This window comes from Macaca fascicularis, chromosome 4 (genome assembly GCF_037993035.2).
Source record: "Macaca fascicularis isolate 582-1 chromosome 4, T2T-MFA8v1.1".
Lineage (NCBI taxonomy): Eukaryota > Metazoa > Chordata > Mammalia > Primates > Cercopithecidae > Macaca > Macaca fascicularis.
In genome coordinates this window covers 14579770-14591774 of record NC_088378.1, presented here as the reverse complement: position 1 = coordinate 14591774, position 12005 = coordinate 14579770, and the positions used below count along the sequence as shown (strand labels likewise).

The 12005-nt window shown below is 46.1% G+C and overlaps 1 long non-coding RNA gene across 1 annotated transcript; it reads right to left on the bottom strand.

Annotated features, from left to right (window-relative positions):
- Positions 1 to 5263: 5263 nt before the first annotated feature.
- On the bottom strand, positions 5264 to 10885 carry LOC135970387 (uncharacterized). The gene is made up of 2 exons (XR_010586064.2): positions 10751 to 10885; positions 5264 to 6303 (listed from the first exon to the last, which is right to left on the bottom strand). It is a non-coding gene; the product is annotated as an uncharacterized lncRNA (long non-coding RNA).
- Positions 10886 to 12005: the final 1120 nt, after the last annotated feature.

The window sequence follows — 12005 nt, the reverse complement described above, 5'->3', positions numbered from 1 at the left end:
TAAAGTATAATAAACAAATAAAAAACTATGCTCCTCGTGAGCTGGGAACCTGCCTTGTTCATGCTGTGTTCCCAGTACCTAGTGCGGTGCATGACATGTAGTGGGTATCAGTACCTATAGATCTAATGAACAAATGAATGACACCTGGGGGAAGGGACACGACCCTTTGCCTAGGGGTGGGAGTTCGCACTTTGCACAAGGATGGGGCCAGTGGGGCTGAAATCCAGCTGGCGCCCTGCGTTGAAGTCTCGTCCTGGGGCAAAGCCTTCCTCCACTGAATACCTGAGTCCTCTCAGCTGGGTCTGCCTCAATCCTACAAAGGGCCATGTGTGCTAGCAGAGGTAGGGGGCTCCTGCCAAAATGTTGGGGTGGAGGCTGCAGTCCATAGTGCTCTCCCAGAGATCTTTTTATTCTTATTTTTTATTTTTAGAGACAGGGTGTTGCTCTGTCACCCAGGCTAGAGTGCAGTGGAGTGATCATAGCTTGCTGCAGCCTCGAACTCCTGGGCTCCAGAGATCCTCCTGCCTCAGCCTCCCCAGTGGCTGGGACTCTAGGCGCACGCCACCGCAGCCAGCTCAGAGATCTTTCTGAAGCTCACTCTGCTTTTCCTGTGGTTCTAGCCCTTTCCCTCCTGTTTGAGGCTCCCTTAGGCTATATAAGTCACTCTGCAGCCTCTCCTCTAGAGTAAATAAACCATTCCCTCGAGGTCCTTTTCTGCCCCAACCAGTCTCTGTGACTTTACGAGCTTGACTTAACAGGAAGTTCACCTTCTGGCTTCTGTGTGTTAAATAGCATTGTCTGGACTGACAGCCCCCGCTCTGCTGAGCCTAGAACCCAGGGGAGGAAGTGGACACGCTAGTTTGAGTTTGGCCGTTAAAACAGAAGGAACATTGATCAATACAGGACCTACTTCGTTCCACAGCAGCTACACACAGTCACGACGATTTCTTACCTTTCTATGGTGGCTTATGTTTATAAACAGCTTTTCCATACTTCAATTGTCAACAGGAAACTGTCATTACCACGAGCTAAAAAGCATTTACTGAGCACCTGTTGCATGCAGAGGGTGCTGTGAGAGGGAATATAGTTGTGACAAGAGAGATGGTAAGTTATTTATCTCCCAAATTTAATGTTAGGTAAGAAATGTGAAGTGCAGAACACTAGGTATGGTAAATTTCTATTTGCATAAAAAAGGTATTATACAAGGAAACATGCTCTCACCCGGCCAACAGAAAGGTGACTGTTTCTTCAGAGGCCTCACAGGATAGTGTTATCGGTGAAACAACCACAGCACAGGGCCTGGCCTTCATAAAAAGTAAAAAAAATAGATGTATATATATTTTTATATGGCTTGGTGTCTTTGGGAGAATACACAAGAAACTGACTACTCTGGTTACCTTTGGGTGAATGGGATGAAAAGAAAGCTTACTTTTCATTGTATTCTTTTGTACCTTTTGAATTGTGGACCACATACCTATATGAAAACATAATAATGTATAATTAAAGCAAATGATGAGATTTTAAAATAGAGCATTGTTAGAAGCCACATAATCTGTAAAGTAGAATATGTAATGTAGATATTTTTGTCTCTAAAAATGTTGTGGGCTGGGTGCAGTGGCTCATGCGTGTAATCCCAGCATTTTGGGAGGCCGAGGCGGGTGGATCACAAGGTCAGGAGTTTGAGAACAGCCTGGCCAACATGGTGAAACCCCGTCTCTACTAAAAATACAAGATTTAGCCGGGCGTGGTGACGGGCGCCTGTAGTCCCAGCTACTCAGGAGGCTGAGGCAGGAGAATCGCTTGAACCCAGGAGACAGAGGTTGCAGTGAGGTGAGATAGCACCAGTGCACTCCAGCTCTGGGTGACAGAGCAAGACTCCGTCTCAGAAAGAAAACAAAAATGTTGTGGTTTGTGTCTTTTATTAACTTTACTGGAGTGATTAACCAAAGCAAAACATGTAGGTATTTGCTTCCTCTCTGTCTGGGCCTCTGCCTTGGCCACTTGGACTTCCTAACAGCATGGCAGCTGGATTCCAAGAGTAAGTGTTCCAAGAGGCCTGGAAGGGAAGCTGCAGGGCTTCCTGTAATCTAGTTTCAGAAGACCTACACGGTCATGTGCACCACATTTTATTAGTCAAGTAAGTCACTAAGGCCAGCCTAGATTTAACAGAAGGCAAATTATGTGCACCTTTCAGTCTGAAAAGTTCCAAAGAGTTTGCGTCCATCCCTAATCCACCACACACAGAAGCAAAAGCAAGCATGCAAACAAACAAAACAGAGGACTAACATAGTGTTGCCAGGTTTTATTTTGACAAATAGAAATATTAAAAAGCAACACCAAAAAATGTTGTCATCCCCTACCACATTGTCACATCTGTTTCTTAAAAGTAAGTACTTTTCTTCCACCAAAAAAAGTAGAAAGGACATAGTTCCAGAACAAACGGCAGTTCTTTAAATAGAACAAATTTAGCTTAATGAAAAACTTGCTATGCTGTACTTATTTTTCTCATTTCAGACCAGGTAGAAAACTAGGTCATGGAGAAATTGTCCATTGGCAAACCACCAGGCGCAAGGCATGGGGACCTCCGCGGTGCAGAGCAGCACTCCCCTACTGCTGGTTTGCATCCAGGCTCTCCATGAAACCTGTGTCCTGCTGGCTTCTGGGATTTACCTCCCTACTCAGCTCCCAGTTGCCAGGGAGGTGCCAATGGGCTTGTAGGCAGAAAGATCTGCCTGCTGTCTAGGTTTCCATGGCACCACACTGATGGGGATTTTTTTCTGGCATCGTCAGGCTTTCTGCCCCAGGTTGGGTTTCTTACACTGTGGCTTCTGCTCTGTGTAAGCCCAGAAGGCTGGGCTATTCTGGCTCTGCAGGTCTAGACAAGAATTAGTGATACCATGGGCCTGACACAATGGGAAGCCTGCCCAAGGCCACCACCATCACCCGCTCTGAGCGTATCCAAATCACTGGGGGAGGCTTTCCAGCACCAGCCTCCACCTTCCTTGAATTCCTGGCACCTCTACAGTATGAAGCCTAACAGGTCCCACAGTGGGAATGTCGTACTAGATCAACCAGCAACCTTCACTTGGTCCTCTGCGACCAAGTGTCGGGAGACCTCTAAGCCAAGCCATACTGTATTTCTATGCATCGCCCAGTGTAGCTGACTGAAGTTTTACCAGTGGAAGGGAATTGCCTGCTGACAATCAGCTACTCAGATGGCTGAGGATTAATTTTCTAAGTGTGTCTGACCTAGGAACATGGCAGACATCGGAAGCAGGAATGGGTGCCAGCCGGGGAGGCTCATACCCTCTGGGTCACGTCCTCTCTGCAAAGCCTCAGCATCTTGGGGAAGCATAGTCCTACTCCACTTTCCCTAAACATTTCTAAAATTATTTTAACATTTATTTATTTATTTATTTATTTATTTATTTATTTTGAGATGGAGTATTGCTCCATCACCCAGGCTAGAGTGCAGTGGCACAATCTTGGCTCACCGCAACCTCCGCCTTCCGGGTTCAAATGATTCTCCTGCCTCAGCCTCCTGGGTAGCTGGGATTACAGGCATGTACCACCACACTCAGCTAATTTCTGTATTTTTAGTAGAGATGGTGTTTCACCATGTTGACCAGGCTGGTCTTGAACTCCTGATCTCAAGAGATCTGCCCATCTTGGCCTCCCAAAGTGCTGGGAGTACAGGTGTGAGCTGCTGTGCCCAGCCCATTTCTTAAATTCTTGATGCAGAGGGAGGAACTAGTGTCTACTGCTCACCCTACAACTTTTAGGTAAATAGTTGTCTCTTAGAGAAATGACCTCAAAATGGACTTTTGTTTATTAAAGGTATAATTGAATAAAAGGGCCAACTAGAAACAAGAGTTATGCATCTAGAAACCAGAGTCATGTATCTATGAGAGCATATCTCTTGGGTGTTTCCCCAACAGCCCTGATACCAGACATCAGGAAGCAGGACAGGGTCACCTTCCCCATCTAGTGATGCATCTAAGAAGCCGGTCAGCCCAAGCAAGGGCAGGCATAAAGCCCTAGATTTACAGTGAGCACAAAGAGTCACCTCAGCAGCCCACAGAGCTCATCCTCTGTGACAGTCCTAATTAGAAACATTATACGTAAGGAGAGGAAACAATTTACACAGACTCCAGCATGAGCTCATGGCAGTAGCTTGTTTGTTTTCCAGCTCCAGCCGCGAGGCTATAGACACACACCTCTGAAAAAATAATGCATATGTATTTTCAAGACTGATATTTTCAGATACTCCAGAAAAACATGGCAGTAGCGATGTGCTGTAGCAAAACCATCTCCATTGTGACTCCGTCTCTCCTTCGCCTTTTACCGCCCCTGTTGTCTGTCTTGGTGTTAGGATTTTGTTAGTAACTTAATATTTCAAAAAATAATTTACAACATGTTTCTTCTTTTCTGTTCTCACATAACCTTGAGATTTAAACATTTTTCCATCTGCCTTTTGTTCCTTTCCACCGGGCAGCCCCTAGTGATGTTTCCTGTGCTTAACGGAGCAGAAATTAGCAAGCATTTCTGTTTACCAGGGATGCTGCGCCTCGTGGAACAGTCACGCCGGCGTGTTACTGAGCATTTACATTCATACTACTTAACTGTTGCTAGGGGAGCCAGATAGAAAAAGACAAAGGGCATAAATCACAGCGTCTTGCTGATATTTTACCGTCAACACTCTTTCTCTTCTCTCTCATTTGGAGCAGGAGTTTTTTCTCTCTCTGTAGTCTCTTGGTCTGGAATTCCTCATCCTGGTTTCGGGAGATTCATAGAAGATGTCAATTGACCTTCTTTATAACCCACACCTTACTTATAACCCCCATATATCTCCTCCTTTTTTCTGCCCTCCTGCTCTGGTTTCCCTGTGTACTTACAACAGTTGGTCGGTAAGTTGTGGTCTGTGGTTCCACATCGCCTGGGTTTGAATCCCCACTCTAGTTGTGTGATCTTGGGTTAGTTCCTTAGCTCCTCTGAGTGGGCTTCTTCCTCTGTAAGGTGGGGGATATGCTTGTACCAGCCTCATGAGATTGTTACGAGCATTAAATGAGGCTCTGCATGTGAAGAGTCTAGTAGACAGTAGGGATTCAATAAGCCACGTTTTATTTCTGTCATCAGTAGTCTCGTGGCTGTCTTCAAGCTTGTCCAACCCATGGCCCATGGGCCACATGTGGCCCAAGACAGCTTTGAAAGCAGCCCAACACAAATTTGTAAATTTTCTTAAAGCATTGAGATATTTTTGCAATTTTCTTTCTTAGCTCATCAGCTATCATTAGTGCTAGTGTATTTTATGTGTGGTGCAAGACAATTCTTCTTCCATTGTGGCCCAGGGAAGCCAAAAGATTGGACACCCCGTGAGATCTTCTAGGCGACTGGCCCCAGTGAAATTGTGACCATGGAGGATAGTAGAGTCCCCGTAGCACACACAGGAGATGTTCCACAAACTTCATATGATCAGCACCATTTTCGGGAGGCCCCACGCTGTGCCGAACATCATGAATCAGTGAGGGTTTAGGAAGCACATCGACCTCCCAGTGTTTGGGAGTTGCTGTTTTAAGACGGCCCCATTTACCATTCTACTGCCTACATGAAGAGTGAAGACTAATCCGTGGACAGGATACCTCTCCAGCCTAGCTGTGCTCCGCTCCCTCTTTCTCGTCTACATCGAACCCTTTTCCTGTGGATTGAGATGAAAAGTCCTTGAAGGCACCACCTCGTGCTGCTGGGTCAGTCTAGACAATATTTAAGTCACATCCATTAAGTTTTCCTTAAAGAAAATGTTTGAAATATTTCTTTCTTCAGTTTGATACTAAGGGTATTTTGCCACAAGACACTTCCTGATGACCCAATTTCAGGTCTCCGTTCTTTTATCTATGTGAGAATTCTCCACTTTCAGACTCTGCTTAATTTAACTCTCTCTGAAAATGTGCAAGTTCATAAAAGAAGGTAAAATAATTACCACAGTGCATACAAAGAGGTGAACATTGCTTTATATGTACAAATGGTGTGTTACCCCAAGTGGATTTCCTGGGCCCGCCTCCTCCTTCTGTCCCAGGAGCCTGACCCACCTCTGGCCCCCAGTGAACTGCAGAGGTAGAGGGGTAAAGAAGAGCAGTTGAGTGGCTCAGATTGTTGCCTGAACTCCGGACCGAGGAGCAATCACGAGTAACCCCAGAAACTGTCCATTGGTTTGCGCACTCATGGCATGAAAAGAAGTTCCGTTCTTTTGTGCTGTCCTGGAACATCAGCCAGCTCTTAAGTCACGTTGCCCGGATTCATGTGCTCCTGCAATGAAAGGCCCTATTGTCAACAAGGCTGGTCAACAAGGCAAAGCAAAGTTTGCCCCATGCATTAAAACCTGGAACATCCTGACTTGTTACGTGCTGAGAAATGTGTGCTTGGTATTGTATTAAAGCAAATGAGGAGGGGCAGTGTCTTTAAAAATACCCAAAGCAAAGAAAAATAGATACTATCTGCTCAATGTCCCAGAGTAGAGGCTTTTAAAATGACCTGAGAAATAGGTTTATTGCTTTCATTGCTTCCTTCCTTCTTCTTCCTCCTTCTCTGACATTTGCCCTCCTCTCTAAAAACTTCCCCTCATGGTGGCCCCAGGCTCCTGTCAGGAAGTCTCGCCCACTGGGTGGTTGAACAAGCAAAGCGACTGTTCAAAGGATTCAGATAACATGGACGAAAAACACATGGAAAAGCTGATACTGAGTTCCATTGGGTTTGGAGTGGTTCTTGTGGGCAACGGATGCAGTGAGCTGAAACATACATTAAAAATACAAACCCTTAAGATCTGACTGGGTAAGACTTAAGCCCAGTATCTTTCAGAGATGGATGGCTAGGTGCAATACCCAGATCTTAGCTCTGCCTGAGTGTACCAGTGAACCTGCCCAGGTTTTAGTTTCCTTTTCTATAAAATGATAGCTTGGTTCTGATGATCTTCAGGCTCCCTTGGGAGGTCCTTGAGGCTTCAGCTCAAACCCTGGCTCTGCTATCTACCTCTTCTTGGTGCTGAGATTCCATAATATCCTTCAATTACTGTGGGACTGACTTAGTAGCAGGCATCAGAGGGAATGGAAGCCTCTACATTATCAATGCAGAAATTGAGGCAAGAGGCCAACATTATTGCACAAAACATGGCAGATGTTGGAATGAAGAAGACGGTGAGATACAGGCAGCAACAGAGCCTCCTTCATCTCTGACACAAAAGAGTCTTGACTTGAAGTTCCCCAAGCCCCTTCTTTTCTCCCGGGTGCTCAATGCTTTCAAAGCGACTTCAATCTCAAGTTGGGAGATGTGGCCCAGTTCAGGGTCTGCCACAGACTCAGGCACCGTCCCTTCTCCCATCTCAGTTTCTTCACTGGCAAATGGAAGGTATGAAATTAGATGATTTTTAAAGCCCAGCTCAGAGCTAACATCCAGAATTCCAGGAATTCCAGGAAATGCGCACTAAAACTAAGATTCTGAAACAAGTGAAAAAACAGACTAAATACTCAAACCAACTATTTTCAGACATTGGAGCACAGGTGGCACAGGACAATGATTCCCGAATGGAAACAAGTGAGGTGAGTCCTATTTGCCCCAGCTTGCTGCCTGGAGAGACTTTCCAGGCCATGGCACAAGGACACAGAGTACAGGTGGAGCACAGCCATATCCCTGTGTAGAGGGATGGGGCTGGGGTCCCAGGGACACTCGTGCACCTAGAACTCACAGGAGAGAATGCTGGAGAGAAGAAAGCTGCACACGGAGAGAACTCTGGAGCTCTGCAGAGTGTCATCTTTGGGTCTGCAGCAAAGTATTGATCAGCACATGCATGTGAGGAAAAGAAATGAGGCCAGAAAAAGCATCACCCAAAAAAGTTAGAGGGAACAATTCCTGGAGCTCCCACCAGCCAGAGAATAGCCCCTGTGGCCACCAGCCACAGTTGAAAACTTTCTAATTCATGGGGCACTGAGTAGAACACTCTGAGGATTGTCTCAGTAATGCAGCCCAATTCAGCTTACTCTAAAGGTTCCTGTGGCCCACTCCTAACAAGGCTTAAAAGCAAGTCTTGGCTGGCACGGTTGTGCGTGCCTGTAGTCCCAGCTACCCAGAAGCGTGAGGGCTGGGGCAGGATGATTGTTCAAGCCAGGAGTTCAAGACCAGCCTGGGCAATATAGTGAGACTCTGTATCTTTTTTTTTTTTTTTTTTTTTTTTTTTTTAACAAAAAGGCCGGGCATGGTGGCTCAACCCTGTAATCCCAGCACTTTGGGAGGCCAAGGTGGGTGAGGTCAGGAGTTCGAGACAAGCCTGACCGACATGGAGAAACCCCATCTCTACTAAAAATACAAAATTAGCCAGGAGTGGTGGCACATGCCAGTAATCCCAGCTACTCGGGAGGCTGAAGCAGGAGAATCACTTGAACCCAGGAGGCACAGGCTGCAGTGAACAGAGATAGCGCATTGCTCTCCAGCCTGGGCAACAAGAGCGAAACTCCGTCAAAACAAACAAACAAAAAAAAACAGGCCATGAAAGGATCAAACTGTTTTCAAGTAAATTAACTGTGTAACTGTGTCCTGGAACAACACTCAAAAGTTTTTTTGTGTATTTGTTTGTTTTGTAAAGAATATCCAGGCCAGGCACGGTGGCTCACACCTATAATCCCAGCACTTTGGGAGACTGAGGAAGGTGGGTCACTTGAGGTCAGGAGTTTGAGACCAGCCTGGCCTCAAACATGGTGAAACTCTGTCTCTTCTAAAAATACCAAAATTAGCTGGGTGTGGTCAGGGGGTGCCTGTAGTCCCAGCTACTAAGGAGGCTGAGGCAGGAGAATCATTTGAACCCGGGAGGTGGAGGTTATAGTGAGCCGAGACTGCGCCACTGCACTCCAGGCTGGGTGACAAAGTGAGACTCTGTCTCAAAAAAATAAAAATAAAAAGAATATCTAGCACTCAGTAAGGTAAAATTCAAGCAAGAGAAACAAGAAGAAAATTATACCAAGGCATATCATAATCAAATTGCTCAATACCAGTGATAAAGAAAAAAATCTTAAAATTAACCACAGGAAAAAAATTATGTTAGAAACAGGAGAACAAAGATAAGGATGGCAGCAGAGTTCATGTCAGAAGCAAAGCAAGTGAGAAGACAGAGGAACAATAATCTTTAAAGTAATCAGAGAAATATATTGTCAACCTAGAATTCTACTTTTTTTTTTTTTTGGTCTTTCACATGAAATGGCCACTAACCTAAAATTCTATACCCAGCAAAAATGTCTTTCAAAAACAAATGCAAAAGACTGTTCAAACATACAAAAGCAAAAAAAAAGACCCCCCTGAGGACCTATACGATAAGAAATGTTAAGGGGTGTCCTTCAAGCAGAAGGACAATGATACCAGATAAAAATCTGGCTCTACACAAAGAATGAAGAGCTCTGGAAGTGGAACTTCAACTACTCTAAACATGCAACAAGCTATGAATGGAGACCCTTTCTGTGGAGGCTTCCAGGACCCAAGAGTGAGGACAGAGAAGTACTCTGCCTGAGCTGACACCCACCAGAGCTGAGAACCAAGGATTCCTAAGAGGTGACATATGTGGCTGTGTTACTGCCAACTCCACCTTCTACCCAGTGAGACTGGGGAGGAGGGAGAGAGAGAAGTAAGTCTAAGGGTCACCAGAGCGCAGGACGTGTGAGGAGTGGAGACTTGCTGCCCTTCCTGCGGTTATGGGTAATGGGGTGGCTGTGCTTTCTCCCTAGTAAGGTTCTAAGAAAATGATTCCACAAATATTGGGATGTAAAGTAGCTGCCCATTGGACATTTGATTAGGAAAAGGATTTTCTGGCTTATTCATACATCATTAGCGATAGAGGAGAGTTTTGGAGAAAAAAGAAAGGGTGGAAAGAAGAGCTGCAGGGGCAGTCTGAACTCACTCAGTTGGTCAGGGCCAGAAAATGCATTTCCTGCGGTTCAAGTGGATACTACTTAGAAGGTGGCTGGATTTGTTCTATCCCTACCCCAACAGGGTTCTCTCTCTATTTACCGGGGAGCTTGAGCTGAGAGAGTCCGTAGAGTGCATATTCAGTCATGGGAGTTGAGGGGCATGGAGGTGGTTGAGCCTGGATTTACCATATCCCTGCCCTGCAAGTCTCTCTAAAAGAACCCAGATGTCTTCCAGAGAAAGCTAGCATGTTGATGCCTGCCTCACAGCCAGTCCCAGTGGGCCACCACTAGAGAGAAGGCTACCGCCGCCCTGTTAGTTTACGACCCTCTGCCCTTTCTTTGTCCTACCTCTCAGCCCAGTGCACTAGAGGAACTAGTTCCCAAAAGGAAAAGCGAGAGTAGGGGAGTGTCCCAGAAATAGAACTCCCTCATTCAGGGTCCAGGTCCAAGCTTGCACTGGACTGGGGGAGGACAGTGGCGCCGGGAGATGAGGTGAGAGTAGAATCAAGTTTGGAATTGATGTTTTAAAGTGGACTGAGGGTTAATACCCGAAAACAACGGTAGAATTTTGGACCCGCCCAAGATGTAATTAAGAGATCTGCTACCCACTGGAAAAGGTTGAGCACATTTGAAAGCGTTTCAGAAAATGAAAAAGACTTTTCTGTCTTTAAGAAAACAAACAAACAAACAAAACAAAAGAACAAAAAATACTGTCTTTCCCCAACAGGCACAATTACATTTGTAAAGATGGTTCCCAGCAGATGGTGAGGTGCTAATGAGTCCCGTGAGGCGCTCAGGAGAAAACTCACCTTCACCACCTTGCTCCTGGTGACTCCCAGCACACCTGGTCCAGCCTTTCCTCTGCAGCTGTTCTTCAGTGTATGGCTTGTCCGCCTGGAAGGAAGACTGGAGAGGGTGAGCTGATCCAGGGAGCAAAGGCTTCATGTGCCCTCTGGCCTTTTTCAGCAGGGTTAGCGGGGTGGGGCCCTGGGCCCACTCTCAGGTTTGGGGCCATCACTAGGTCCTGGCAGCTGCAGTCCCGTCTGGCCCGCAGGAGGCCACAGGTGGTGGCTAGGCCTGAGGAGAAGGTGGAATGTGAGTACCCCACATGGCTCTCCCGGGAAGGGCCCTTGGCAACATCCGCAGAGCTGGGCTCCACCCCAGTTGCAGCCTTGACATTTGGTTATTTTCTATTCTTTTTACTCTTCAAATAATACATGTTCTTTATAGAATCAGTTAGAATGCACAAATAAGCAAATAAATAAACAAATACTTCTCATAATCTCAGCACCAAACAGCCACTGTTAATAACATTTTTGTGAATTTCCTCTGAGATTGGGTGAGTGTATGAAATACACACACACACACACACACACACACAAGCAAAATGGATTAATATTCCATACACATACGTGGGATATTCATATTGTTTACAACTTTCTGTTATCCTAACTAAATAGGGTGTGATGAACACTTTTACTCATAATTTTTTGTGCATATGCCTTATAATTCCTTTGAATAACTTCCCAAAAGGAAGCTGTACCAGGGAAGTTGTTTTTAAAGTCTAGTAGCTGAATTTCTAGCAAGTACTGGTGGAGGAGGAGGACCTGGAGAAGGGGGTGGGGGCATGGGGGGAGCTGGGCCTCAGGGGAGGCTCGGGAAGCTGCCCCTCTCCTTTGCTTCCTTCGGTTTCCCTGTTTAATCCTTCCCTCCTTCCTCAGGCTCCTCTTCCCCTGGTCTTCTCTCTCATCCTTTAATTCCTTCACCCTTTGCCCCTTCTGCCATTTCAACTCCGGATTTTTCCTCCAGTGCTCAAACCTCATTCTGTTCCAGGGATTTGAATGTCCCTCACTGCTTGGTCTGCCTTCCTACCCCCCGTCCCCACCAGGTTCCCTGTGGAGACCACGTGGTGGCAGCGTGGGGTTCCTGCCCTCTCAGGTTTGTGACCTGCAGGGAAGAGGGAGGGTCTTTTCTAGTGGCTCCCGCAATGCCCTAAGGACTCTCTGATTGGCTTGGCGTAGATCACACGCCCACCTCTGAACCAATGACTATGCCCGATGTTCA